General features: G+C 43.8%; 1 protein-coding gene and 1 long non-coding RNA gene across 2 annotated transcripts in view; one reads left to right on the top strand and one right to left on the bottom strand.

Moving 5' to 3' along the window:
* Window positions 1-7,891: 7,891 nt before the first annotated feature.
* Window positions 7,892-10,348, bottom strand: LOC309373276. Its single transcript, XR_014169931.1, has 3 exons — window positions 10,120-10,348; window positions 9,526-9,595; window positions 7,892-7,998 (listed from the first exon to the last, which is right to left on the bottom strand). It is a non-coding gene; the product is annotated as an uncharacterized lncRNA (long non-coding RNA).
* A 97-nt stretch (window positions 10,349-10,445) lies between these two features.
* The window catches only part of ITCH (itchy E3 ubiquitin protein ligase), a 50,264-nt gene continuing 49,456 nt past the window's right edge, over window positions 10,446-11,253 (top strand). Inside the window, exon 1 of the mRNA XM_081916771.1 lies at window positions 10,446-10,574. The gene's annotated coding sequence lies outside the window, so the exon portion shown is untranslated. The remainder of the gene's footprint in view (window positions 10,575-11,253) is intronic.

Here is an 11,253-nt window from a genome sequence, read left to right as displayed (position 1 = left end):
CCCTTGTAGGGCACGGAGGGGGCGCGGCCTCGGGAGGCGCAGAGGAACAGGAAGCGCGCGGCGGCGGCGGCTCGCCGGGCCTTGGATGGGGGATTCCGCGCCGGTGGGCGGAGGGAGAGGGGAACGGCTCTTCCGCCTCCGCGTCCTGAGGTTTCAGCTGTGCTTTTATTTCGGGGTGCCTCTCCTTCCAGGGCATAGGCACATAGCTGTCAACTTTTCCCCTTTCTTGCGAGGAATCCTATTCGGAATAAAGGAATTTCCCTTTAAAAAGGGGAAGTTGACAGCTATGCGTAGGCAGCCTCCAATTTTCAGAGGTTGAGAAAGGGATCTCCCGAGGTAGCCGCGGTGAGAAGCACGAGAGTAGATTCAGCGACAGAGGAGACGAAATGGACCATTGATCCGCCTATGAACTCAGCATTTTCTACTGGCAGGAGCTTTCCGGGGTTTCAGACCGTGGAACTGTAGAGTTGGAAAGGATCACAAGAGTCACCCAGTGTTTCCCAAATTTCACTCTGAAAACAGCTGCAGACCCAACTCCCATCATCCCTAGCTAGCAGGACCAGTGGTCAGGGATGAGTGGAATTGTAGTCCAAAAGCAGCTGGAGACCAAATTTGGGAAACAGCTGAACCCCCTGCAATGCAGGAATCTTTTGCTCAGTCTCACCTGGAGATGCCAGGAATTGGAGCAGATATGCAGAGCTCAGGGCCGGCCCAGCCATGAGACAAGGTGAGGCGACCAGCTTGGATGGCAGGATCCGCAGGGACAACACATCCCAGCACAGATCTTTATCCCATCCTCTCTGCTCCTGATTTAGATTTTCACTCACCACGTCTTCCCTGGTGGGAGGAAGAGTGCCATTTTGTGGTTTGCCTCAGGAACCTGTCTTGAACTAGTCCTGGCAAAGCAGGTGGTCTGCTGAACTGCAGCCCATCCTGCCCAACTTTTGCTGTGATCCTTGATTGATCAAGGCATGCAGCTTTGAGAAGAGAGACTGTCACGTCAGTGATAGCTTGGAAGTGCTGTTTGTTTGATTTAGTGAACCCAGCCCAGAGACTTGCCTTTGAATGATCAAAGGAATCCAGTTGAAAATAAAATTTTGCTAAGACAGTGAAAGATGCTCTTTTTTACCTTTTGAAGTTTTCATGGCCTGTGCCCATATGTTTCCCATGAATTATCATGGCCTAAGATTCCCAGATTCAGTCCCCAAAAGAACTATTATTATTTTTAAGGGAAGTGGGAATATTTCACAAGGCACAGCTTCCTCTGTCTTGGTAGTAGAGTGATTGACAAAAGCTGTGCTTTATGGTTTCTTTTCTGTGCATCTCAGTGATGTGTATATTTATTTGGAAGTAAATGTGCCCTGGATTACAACAACCTTACTCTTCTCACGTCTTGGGACAACATCAAGATCTCCAGCATTATGAAAACATTTTACAGCATTATGAAAACAGTGAGATGCAGTGATTGTCAAGTCCAGAACAGTTCCTGAGACTAAACTAAAGAAAACAAAAAAGGATGCCATCAAGGAAATATGTATAAGATCATGGTTTTGAGCACATTTGTCACTCCACAACTGTTCTTAATATACCAGGCTCAGCTTTGCCCTCCCACATTTTATATATGAGTCACATAGTTATGTTCACATGTGCAATAACAATGTGCTTTGTTTGCTCAGCCCTTTTGTCCTGCACTAAGCCACAAATGCAATGGCAATCCCTGGTGGGGTCATGCTGAGTCCTGCAATATAGATATTTATTACGACACTAGGTTTTATATGTCTGCTATACTGCATTGTACCTTAAGCACCAGAGGCTCTTTTAGCGTAATCGTCTATGTCTCCTACTTGCTGGTAATGTGCAGGTTGCCAGCTCAGATCATGAGTCCATTTACTGCCCCCTGGAACAACCAATCCCATGCAGGCACACCAAGCCAAGGCAGTTAAGTAATGCACCATGTGTTTATATTGGCTGGATTTATATTTATTTAATTTTGTTTTGCCATCACATTTTCTCTTTTTACGCGAGCCGTGCTTATCTGGAGATAACCACGAGAGGAGTAGAAACGTGAGGATAACAGCTTCCCCCAGGCCCAATAAAATTATTAGAAAGGCTTTTGAATCTGTCTTCTAATTGGGTGTTTACTGTGGTTCCCTGAGTTTCTATTTTTTAGGCCGATTTCTTACTTTGCTGCAAACCTTTTTATGGACGAAACCACTTCGGATGACAAGGGAGGGTGGTTCCCTTGAAGATTCTGTAAAAACACACCAACCATTCCATCCCCATAAAAATATCCTGCCACTGAGAAGGTGTGGCTAGGACAGAAACTTTATTTCTGACATATAGGGGCCCTTTCTGCACTATACACTGAAAGCAGTATTAGACCATTTTTAACAGCCAAGAATTTTGGGAAGCATACTTTGTTATGGAAGCTGGGAATTGTTTGGATACATTATCTCTGTCCCTGCTTCAATTCAATTAATCCCTTGGGAAAAGGGATTAATTGCTAAACCATTTTGGGAATTATAGCTCTCTTTGGGGAACAGGATCCTCCTAACAACTCTCAACACCCTTAACAAACTACATTTCCAGGATTCTTTGGGGAAGCCATGACTCATTGGTCACTGCACTGTGACCGTAAGCTAATCTCTGTTTGTTGTGCATGTTCCTATTAAGCCTCTTCTGAACAAAGCTCAGTCTTAGAACCAAGAATCGCAGGGCCCTGAGAGATCCCTCAGATGACATCTAGAGTATTCCCTTCCATCCCAGTTTACAGCAATATCCACACTTATCTGGTCAATTTAACGGTTGCTTCTTACAAACATAATTTCCTAAGCAGGTGGGCAAGTGCAAGCCTTGTGTTATTCTGCTCATAGATAATCTATACTGTACATTAATAGCAGGTGGATAGGGCCTGATTGACATCAGGGCCACAGCCAATGGGGAGGGAGCATTTGCCATTTTCTTCTCTGCTGCGATCCCAATGAAATCCTGCCTCCCACATTTGCTGCTATTAGCTTCAGAAGGAAAGTTCCCATGGAGGTTTGGCAGGGAGGCAATTGGCATCAGGATTACAGTGGGTGAGGAAAATAATTAAACTTCCCACCCTGCATGTTGCAGCCTTCAGAGCTACCTTTCCCAGCACTCATAAGAAACTAGAGTTTCCTTGCATGAAGCCATGTGCTTTAAATATGCATTGAGTCTGCTTTAAATGTATAGCATGGATCTGCCCATGTGGTTCATAAAGATGTTTTCAGCGTTATACATTGTTTGCTCCTGAGTGTGTTATCTGTAGACGTATAAAGGGAACTCCCCAGCAGAGGGCAGATATGATATATTCTATAACCTTGGGAAAGAAAATTTGCCTTTCAGTTGGATAATAACTTTCTTTGGATTAATTTCTGGAGAAAAATAATGTGATAGAACCACATCTAATGCACTGTGGTAATAGTAACCCCCCCAACTTATAATCAAAATACAGTTTCTGTTACAAGTACAGTGTTGATAGTGAATAATTCTTAATATGTTAAGCACATTTCACTTTTAGTTTGTAATTTGCAAATATGTGGAATCAGTAAACCTATCGCAGAATAAATAAATAAATCAGTAAACCTATCACAGAATAAAAGGGCAAAATATTGCCAGTTCAGTTAGACTAATGTACCATTTATAAATCAGCAGCAGCCACTGAACTAGCAATATACTGCTTTTTTATTTTGGGTATAATTTGTATAATTGGGTTAAACTTTGGAAAATCTATAAAAATAATTGGCAAAAGGCCCCATATTGAATAATAGCCTTATGGCCAAAGTCCCGTAAGAACTGGAGTTGCTGGAATGATGTGTATAAATATAGCTGTTAATTATTCTAGAAGCATGGATAATTAAGCAAATGGTGCGAGACATGGCTCTGTACCTTCTGTTACCTATTCACATGAGTGTGTGGTGATGTGGGCTTTCAAAAAGATGAGAGAGAGGAAAAAACTATTCCTATTCTACCACCCCCACTCCTGCACTTCTAAATTTGCATCCTCTTTTCTACCCTGTAATAATGCTCAAAGGGGACTTATTCTTCTTAGCACTGCTGAAGGTGCAGGGTTGAGATGAAAGAAATAGGTATCTTATATCAGTAGTAAGACAGTCCCTGCTCTCAGGTTTACAATAAAAAAAGACACAACACTGGAGGAAAGAAAGCTCTGCATTGGAATTTCAAGTGGTTACTAAATAAAAAGTATTAAGCAGGAGGACGTGCAGGCTAGACAGAAGCCAGAATACTGTTAAGACTGGATGGTACATTGACCATGGCATAGATCGTCTCTGGTCTAAGTAAGCCCAAAACACCCTAGGCTGGGGGGATGATCATGATGAAACTGACAGTGTGACAGACATCCATAAAATCAGAGGTCTGCACATTTCTGGCTTCCCATAATTTGTGGGTCACCATTCTTTTTTGGAAGTCCTCTGCACATGCCACAGAACATGGAGGATGACAGGGAAGCATGTTCAAGCAACATTGACGAGGGGACCAAGGACCACCGGGAGGCTGCACACCTTTCCAAGAAATACATCATGGCAAAGCAGAGATCAATCTGGCCCCATCCATCAACCAGAGAAGGAACAATTGCAGGGACCTTGCTTGCCTACCTGTCAGAAAGGATACTCTCTTCCAACTTCCAGTTGCCCTAGGGCTGAAAAGCTTAAAGGAAAGCACATTTTGATCTCTGCCATCAGCCAGGAAGCTAAGCCAGGGTGATAAGACTGTCAGATGAGGACCTGGGAGACCAGGCTTCCACTGAAGCTCAGTGCATGACCATGGGTCCATCACCATCTCTGAGCCGATCTCACAAGGTAGTTGTGAGAATAAAACGGAGAGGGAATAATATAATCTATGCTGTCTTGAGCTCCTTGGAGGAAAGAGGGAATATAAGTGTAGACAATAAAAATGGGCTTCTGAGTTGTGTGGGTTTGTCTGTCTGTGTGTGTGTGTGTGTGTGTGTGTTATTACAATCTATTGCAAACTGCCTTGAGGATCATTTCATCAAATGGAAGAATAAAAATCTTTTGAAATAAATAATTAGATGGATGGGTTTATCCTAGGAAAGATCAGGTCTCAATCACACTTTGGAAATGTGTATACATGTGTGTATGGGACACAGGTGGCGCTGTGGGTTAAAGCCTCAGCGCCTAGGACTTGCTGATCAAAAGGTCGGCGGTTCGAATCCCTGCTGCGGGGTGCGCTCCCGCTGCTCGGTCCCAGCGCCTGCCAACCTAGCAGTTCGAAAGCACCTCCGGGTGCAAGTAGATAAATAGGGACCGCTTACCAGCGGGAAGGTAAACGGCGTTTCCGTGTGCAGCTCTGGCTCGCCAGAGCAGCGATGTCACACTGGCCATGTGACCCGGAAGTGTCTCCGGACAGCGCTGGCCCCTGGCCTCTTAAGTGAGATGGGCGCACAACCCCAGAGTTTGTCAAGACTGGCCCGTACGGGCAGGGGTACCTTTACCTTTATACATGTGTGTATTATTTATATTGCTTCAGGATAGAGTGATTCTGAATCTCCTGAAGCTCAGCAGCATGCCACAGGGGACCCACCTTCTCTCTTCTCCCAACTAGGAATCGGAAATGAGCAGTTTCTCATTGCTGAGATCTCCAAAGCTCAGAAGGGCAATATGAGAAATCCCTCTTCTCCTTTCCTTGAGAGAGAAAGGAGGTTCTCTCATGTGGACTTGGATTAGGCCCTTTGTCAAATGAATTGGTAACAGTGGCGTGCAGTCAGTAGACTAGGGGGACCAGGCTAATTCTTTAAATGTTCCTGGTAAATTAGAGTATTAAAGCCTGGTGCTTCCTTCCCAAAGCCCAGGAAGCTTCTGCCCAGCTTAAGAAGGGAGGCACAATGCTCACATGCACCATGTCAGGCCGTCATGAAATCATGCGTGTAGTGTTCCCCACCCCCCATGGTCCTCATAAACTGATGTCTGGCTCTAACTGTTCCCCTTCGAAAAAATTCACCGCACGATACTAATTGGTTGAGGCCTCTGAAAGCAACATAGATTCTAGATGGCGTCATTTCCCCTCCTAGATAACTGAGATTTTTTTTGTTCATCTTCCAAATTGTGCATTGGAGATCTGATCATTGCTGACATATTTATAATAACCAGATCAATCTAATTACCTATGTTTTCAAATCACCTTACTTGTTCTTCAGGAAATGATAATCACCTCTGTCCTGAATACACAGCTTTACTATGTATCGCAAGGCCTATTATTTTCTCTTTTGACTCATCTGATAGTGAGCAGGAGTAGCTAAAATGGAATTTAAAATGTGAGAGTTAATAAGCATCTGCCCACTCTTTTGGGTGGCAGCATGTTCTCAAACTTGGCTGAGGAAAGGGAGCCAGCGATCAACCGTGATCTACCAAAACCTCCAGGGGATCTACCAGTAGATCGCGATCGACCTGTTGGACATCCCTGCTATAAGTCAAACATGTTTGGACTAAGACAAAGAAGAGGGAGTGTAAACAAGAACTGCACACTCTATTAATCAACATTTCAACATTTTGATATAGAAAGTGCTTTGTAGTCATTACCTCTTTTAATTTTTATAGCAACTCTACATCATTTATTGAATTATGATAAGTTCTACAAAACAAACTTACCCAAAACCACCTGCATAAATAATTGACTGAGTGAAAATATGAATCTGACATTCCTGCGTTCAAAGCCAATATTTTATCCATTTGCTTCTGTTCCTGGTTCTTCAGGAAGCACTTAGGAAGCATAATATTAAATCTGCCAGCCTGAAATCTTGCTATTCAAGTCTAATCATCAAGAAATTGCACAAGAACATCTGGCAACTTCGGGAACATGTGGAAGTGCAAATTCAATCACAGCTACAGAGATTACTCCTTCAGATCAAGGATGAAGTATAATTATGTTTCATATTGTGTGGGAAGGTTTCACACTTCACCCATCTCACAATTGGTAAAGAAGATGATTGCAGCAGTCTTCATGCACTGTTGCTGCAGCACCAATCAAAAGTACCAATCTGACAGAGGTGCGATAATGAATGATTTTATTTTATTTGACTATATATTATGATGTAGAGTTACTGTGGTTTTTATACTCAAGTTATGTCAAAAATGTTAGCATCACATCATAATAGCAAAGTAAAAAAGAGAATATTTATGCATGTAAGAAGTGCTTGTCTCACTGTGTGGTATAAGTACAACCAGTGGTTTTTTCCTAGAAAACTAAGTGCTAGTACTCACCATGAAGTTGTTACAGTAAGTGTCATACTTTTGAACAACAAAAAAAGTAGGGCCGGTACTGCGTGCCCTTGAGTACCCCATGGGGGGCACTGAGTAAACTACACATTGCCAAAAAAGAGGGAAAGCATTGTAAGAAAAATAGGACAATTATTTGCTTAAGTTTGCATACACTAATTTATAAGCATAAATGGAAACTCAGAATTACTGTTATTTAAATACAAACTCAATACATCTTACTATAGTGAGACAGTTACAGATAGGTAGCCGTGTTGGTCTGCCATAGTAAAAAAAAAAAAAAAATTCCTTCCAGTAGCACCTTAAAGACCAACTAAGTTAGTTCTTGGTATGAGCTTTCGTGTGCATGCACACTTCTTCAGATACACTGAAACAGAAGTTACCAGACCCTTCTATATAGTGAGAAGGTGGGGAGGGGTATTACTCAGAAGGGTGGTGGGAATGGGTGATTGGCAGTAATACCCCTCCCCACCTTCTCACTATATAGAAGGGTCTGGTAACTTCTGTTTCAGTGTATCTGAAGAAGTGTGCATGCACACGAAAGCTCATACCAAGAACTAACTTAGTTGGTCTTTAAGGTGCTACTGGAAGGAATTTTTTTTGTTTTGACTATAGTGAGACAGTCTGCGCTGAGGTGACCTGTGTGCCTACTCAATCTACTGTCCAGGCACCAACTGCTGATGGATAATTTCAAGGTCTCTGCTCTTCCTTATGATGTCTGCTGAAAAAAAACCAGGAAAGAAAAACAGGAAGGTACAACAGGAACACCATGGTAAAGAACAAAAGCAAAACTCTGTCATGCAGAAATAACACGTCTTCAGAGAAAAAGTCCAAAGTCTGCTCTGATATGCTTACACAATTCTTTGTATAGACAATGTTTCATTTTAAATCAATGTACAGGCAGTGAAGCAGCATATAAAATTCCCTAGAAATTTGGGTGTATGCAGAAGAGGTTTTAGTATGCAATAATAGCAAGCAGTATATAATAAGGCATTTAAGTCCTGTTACTAAATCACAAAAATTTCCAAACCAACAATGTTACTGCATATCACCACCACCATCATCATCACTATTCATTTATTAATCACCTTCTAAACAACTATTTCAAGGTGATTTACGCATATTATTAAAAATAGTTGGAAAACATAAATACACAGCAACTACATTTAAAACAAAACTAAAACCCCAACAAAGTAGATACAGTACTTCTGGTAAACAACCATTTATGCAGCTGGCAAAGCCTGTTGGGGGGAAAATGTCTTAATTTATATCCGGAAAGTGAAGATAATGAATACCTGTCATATATTGACAGGAATGCTGTTCCACAGAACAGGACAGCCACACTAAAGGCCCTGCTCAGTGTTACCAAGGCTTCAGAGATCTTTGGAACTTACAGGAGAAACTGTCACACAGACTGTAGGGATATACTGTAGATGTTGCAGTTATCTTTAAGATGAATAGAATCTTAAGAGCAAGTCTGTCACTTAGGATTGTCAGAGAATATTAAGGTCAGTTGATTGATGTTGTGCATATATGTGGTGCCTGCTTACTAATAAAATATATCTGTTCTAATCACTACATTACTACATTGAATTTGTCTTTATATAAAAGACAACACATAGACAGTGTTAAAGTTACTTCCGAGGCAGTACATATAAGAGATCTGGAGAATGGCAGGTGCAGGGCTTGATCAAAGGAGGAGTATTGTTGCTACTTTGTGCTGTGGTGTTTGTTAGCACTACAAATACTGACATTCATCAATGTGTCAGAACTGTTTTTCTGTGCACACCAGTACTTCTCAGGGTGGATACTTCCTGGAAAGGTAGCGCTGTCTTGTAGAGCCAACTTTACTGGTGTAGCTGCACAACATAAGCCAGAGATATCACACCGTCTCTCCCATGTCCTTAAGATTTCCAGTTACAGCACTTCAGTTAGCCAATGTTTTTCTTCTTTGTACTGCTTTTTTTCCTGTTGTGTTATAACTAGATGGCACTTTTGTAGGCTGTTAGGGCTTCTCTACTTTTCACTCTTTCTGTCAGTGATGTAAACTTAAAGCATAAAACAGGCTATTTTCCTGTTTGGTCCCATCAAATATCCATTCCATTGTATGGGGAACAACACAATCCTGCTTTCATCCATACAAATTCATATAAAATAGCTACTGAAAGACTATGGGTCAGTATGTTGTAAGAAACACATTTAATGTAAATTTTATACATTTGCAATATACATTATAAATTTGCATTACCTCTTCACAGATACAGTAGTTGTTTGGATATCATCATGACAGATCCAAATAGTTAGAGATGGGCAAGTAACTAAAACAAGGAGAAAAGTCAAACTATATTTTTATATTAGTTAACACAGATCACCTGAAACTGCCACTCAGCTTCTTCTGTGCTAAGGTAAGCTGGGTTTCATTATACCGGAAAAGGGCAGGTTTTTCTGAGCCCCGGGGTGATCTCACAAATCACTCCTGACACGAAGATTTCAGAGCTGACCTTAGCAAACCAACTGGAAATTCTATAAAATAAATTCCTTACAGTGTTACCTTCCACCACAGCAACAGATAACTGGGCGAAGGTCAGCCTAATGCTTGCACTGTTTTCTGTACTTGTAATTGTGTGTTTATATAATACTGTACTTAAAAGAAAATAACATTGAGGACAGGGTCCCCTATAAATCAGAACATGATGCACGGACCGTGGTTCACAAAAGCTCGTGCCATAATAAATGTGTTAAGTCCCCAGGACTCTTGCTGTTTTTTGCAAATGAGTCAGGGGCACGTGTCAACCACAGCGGTTTCCCCCACAGTTCGAAACAGAAATTGGCTAAACTCAACTGCAGAGTTGACAGCCTTCAAGCACCACCTTAAGAACAGGACGAAACCTGTAGAAGCCCTTTCCCCTGGATCCAACCCACCTCTTCTTTTCGAGTAAACAGAAACAAAAGCGAGAGCCAATGAGAAAGCCAGGCATTGGCGAGTGGAACTGAACCAGCCCTTTCTCTCGCTGAGAAGCCAATCGGAGCGCGCCGGGCTTCTCTCACGGCATGCTGGGAATTGTAGTCCTGACTGTATTTTCCCCTGCGTCTGCGTACTCCTCCGCCCTCCTCCTCCTCCTCCTCCTCGTCGCTCCCGGCTCCCGCCTTCTGCCTCGCGCCCGTTCGCTTCTCCTTCTCCTTCCGCCTTTGTTGTGCGCGTGCGTCTTTCGCGCGCCTGACTTTGGACAGAAGCCGCCTCAGGTTGGACTTGGACTGGCTGCCATCTTAGGCGAGGAGCCGTCGCCTTTCTAGCTGGTGAGGAGCTTGCTGTGTGTTCTTCGGGCTGCCTCGGTAGAGGAGCTGGGCCCGCGGGGGCGGGGTGGGGGAAAGAAGGCTTTTCTTTCTGGGCCTGCGGCGAGGCCGAGGCCGAGGGAGGGGGCGTCTAAGGCAGGGCGGAGAGCTCAAGGTAGGCCTGGCTTGCGAAGGGTGGGCGGCGAGAAGGGGAAGGCTGGCAGCAGGTGCAGCAGCCTCGCTTAGGGGGAGGGAGGGGGTGCGGTGGGTGGGGTCCTGCCCTATATCCTTCGAAGGGGAAGGGGATTCCGTTCTCCCCTCCCTCTCCCCCACCTCCAGCCTGTGAGCTCAGTGCCTCCCCGCTTTACCTGTGGACTGAGAGGCATTCACAGCTTCAGACTGAGGGGTTGGGGGATGATGGGAGACACCCCCTCCCATTACGGCCTCTTCTCCCTTCCTCTCCTGCTATGTCGTCGGTAGGCGTTTTCTTTCCCCCTTCACTGAAGTTGTTCGCAGGGATTGTGCACTCAGGATGGCTTAATTTTCTTCTCGGTCCCCCTTTCGCGACCTTGTGTTGTCAGGAAGACGAGGTCCGGTGGGTGGGTGGGATGGATGGAGGTGTCCCGAGGTGGGTGGCCCTTTGGTCTGGGACGCAAAGCTGGGGGGGGTATGTGTGACCCGAAGGTTCCCAGCCTCAGGGAAA

Source organism: Podarcis melisellensis, assembly GCF_964234715.1.
Source record: "Podarcis melisellensis genome assembly, chromosome: 6".
Lineage (NCBI taxonomy): Eukaryota > Metazoa > Chordata > Lepidosauria > Squamata > Lacertidae > Podarcis > Podarcis melisellensis.
This window is presented reverse-complemented; position numbering and strand designations above follow the sequence as displayed.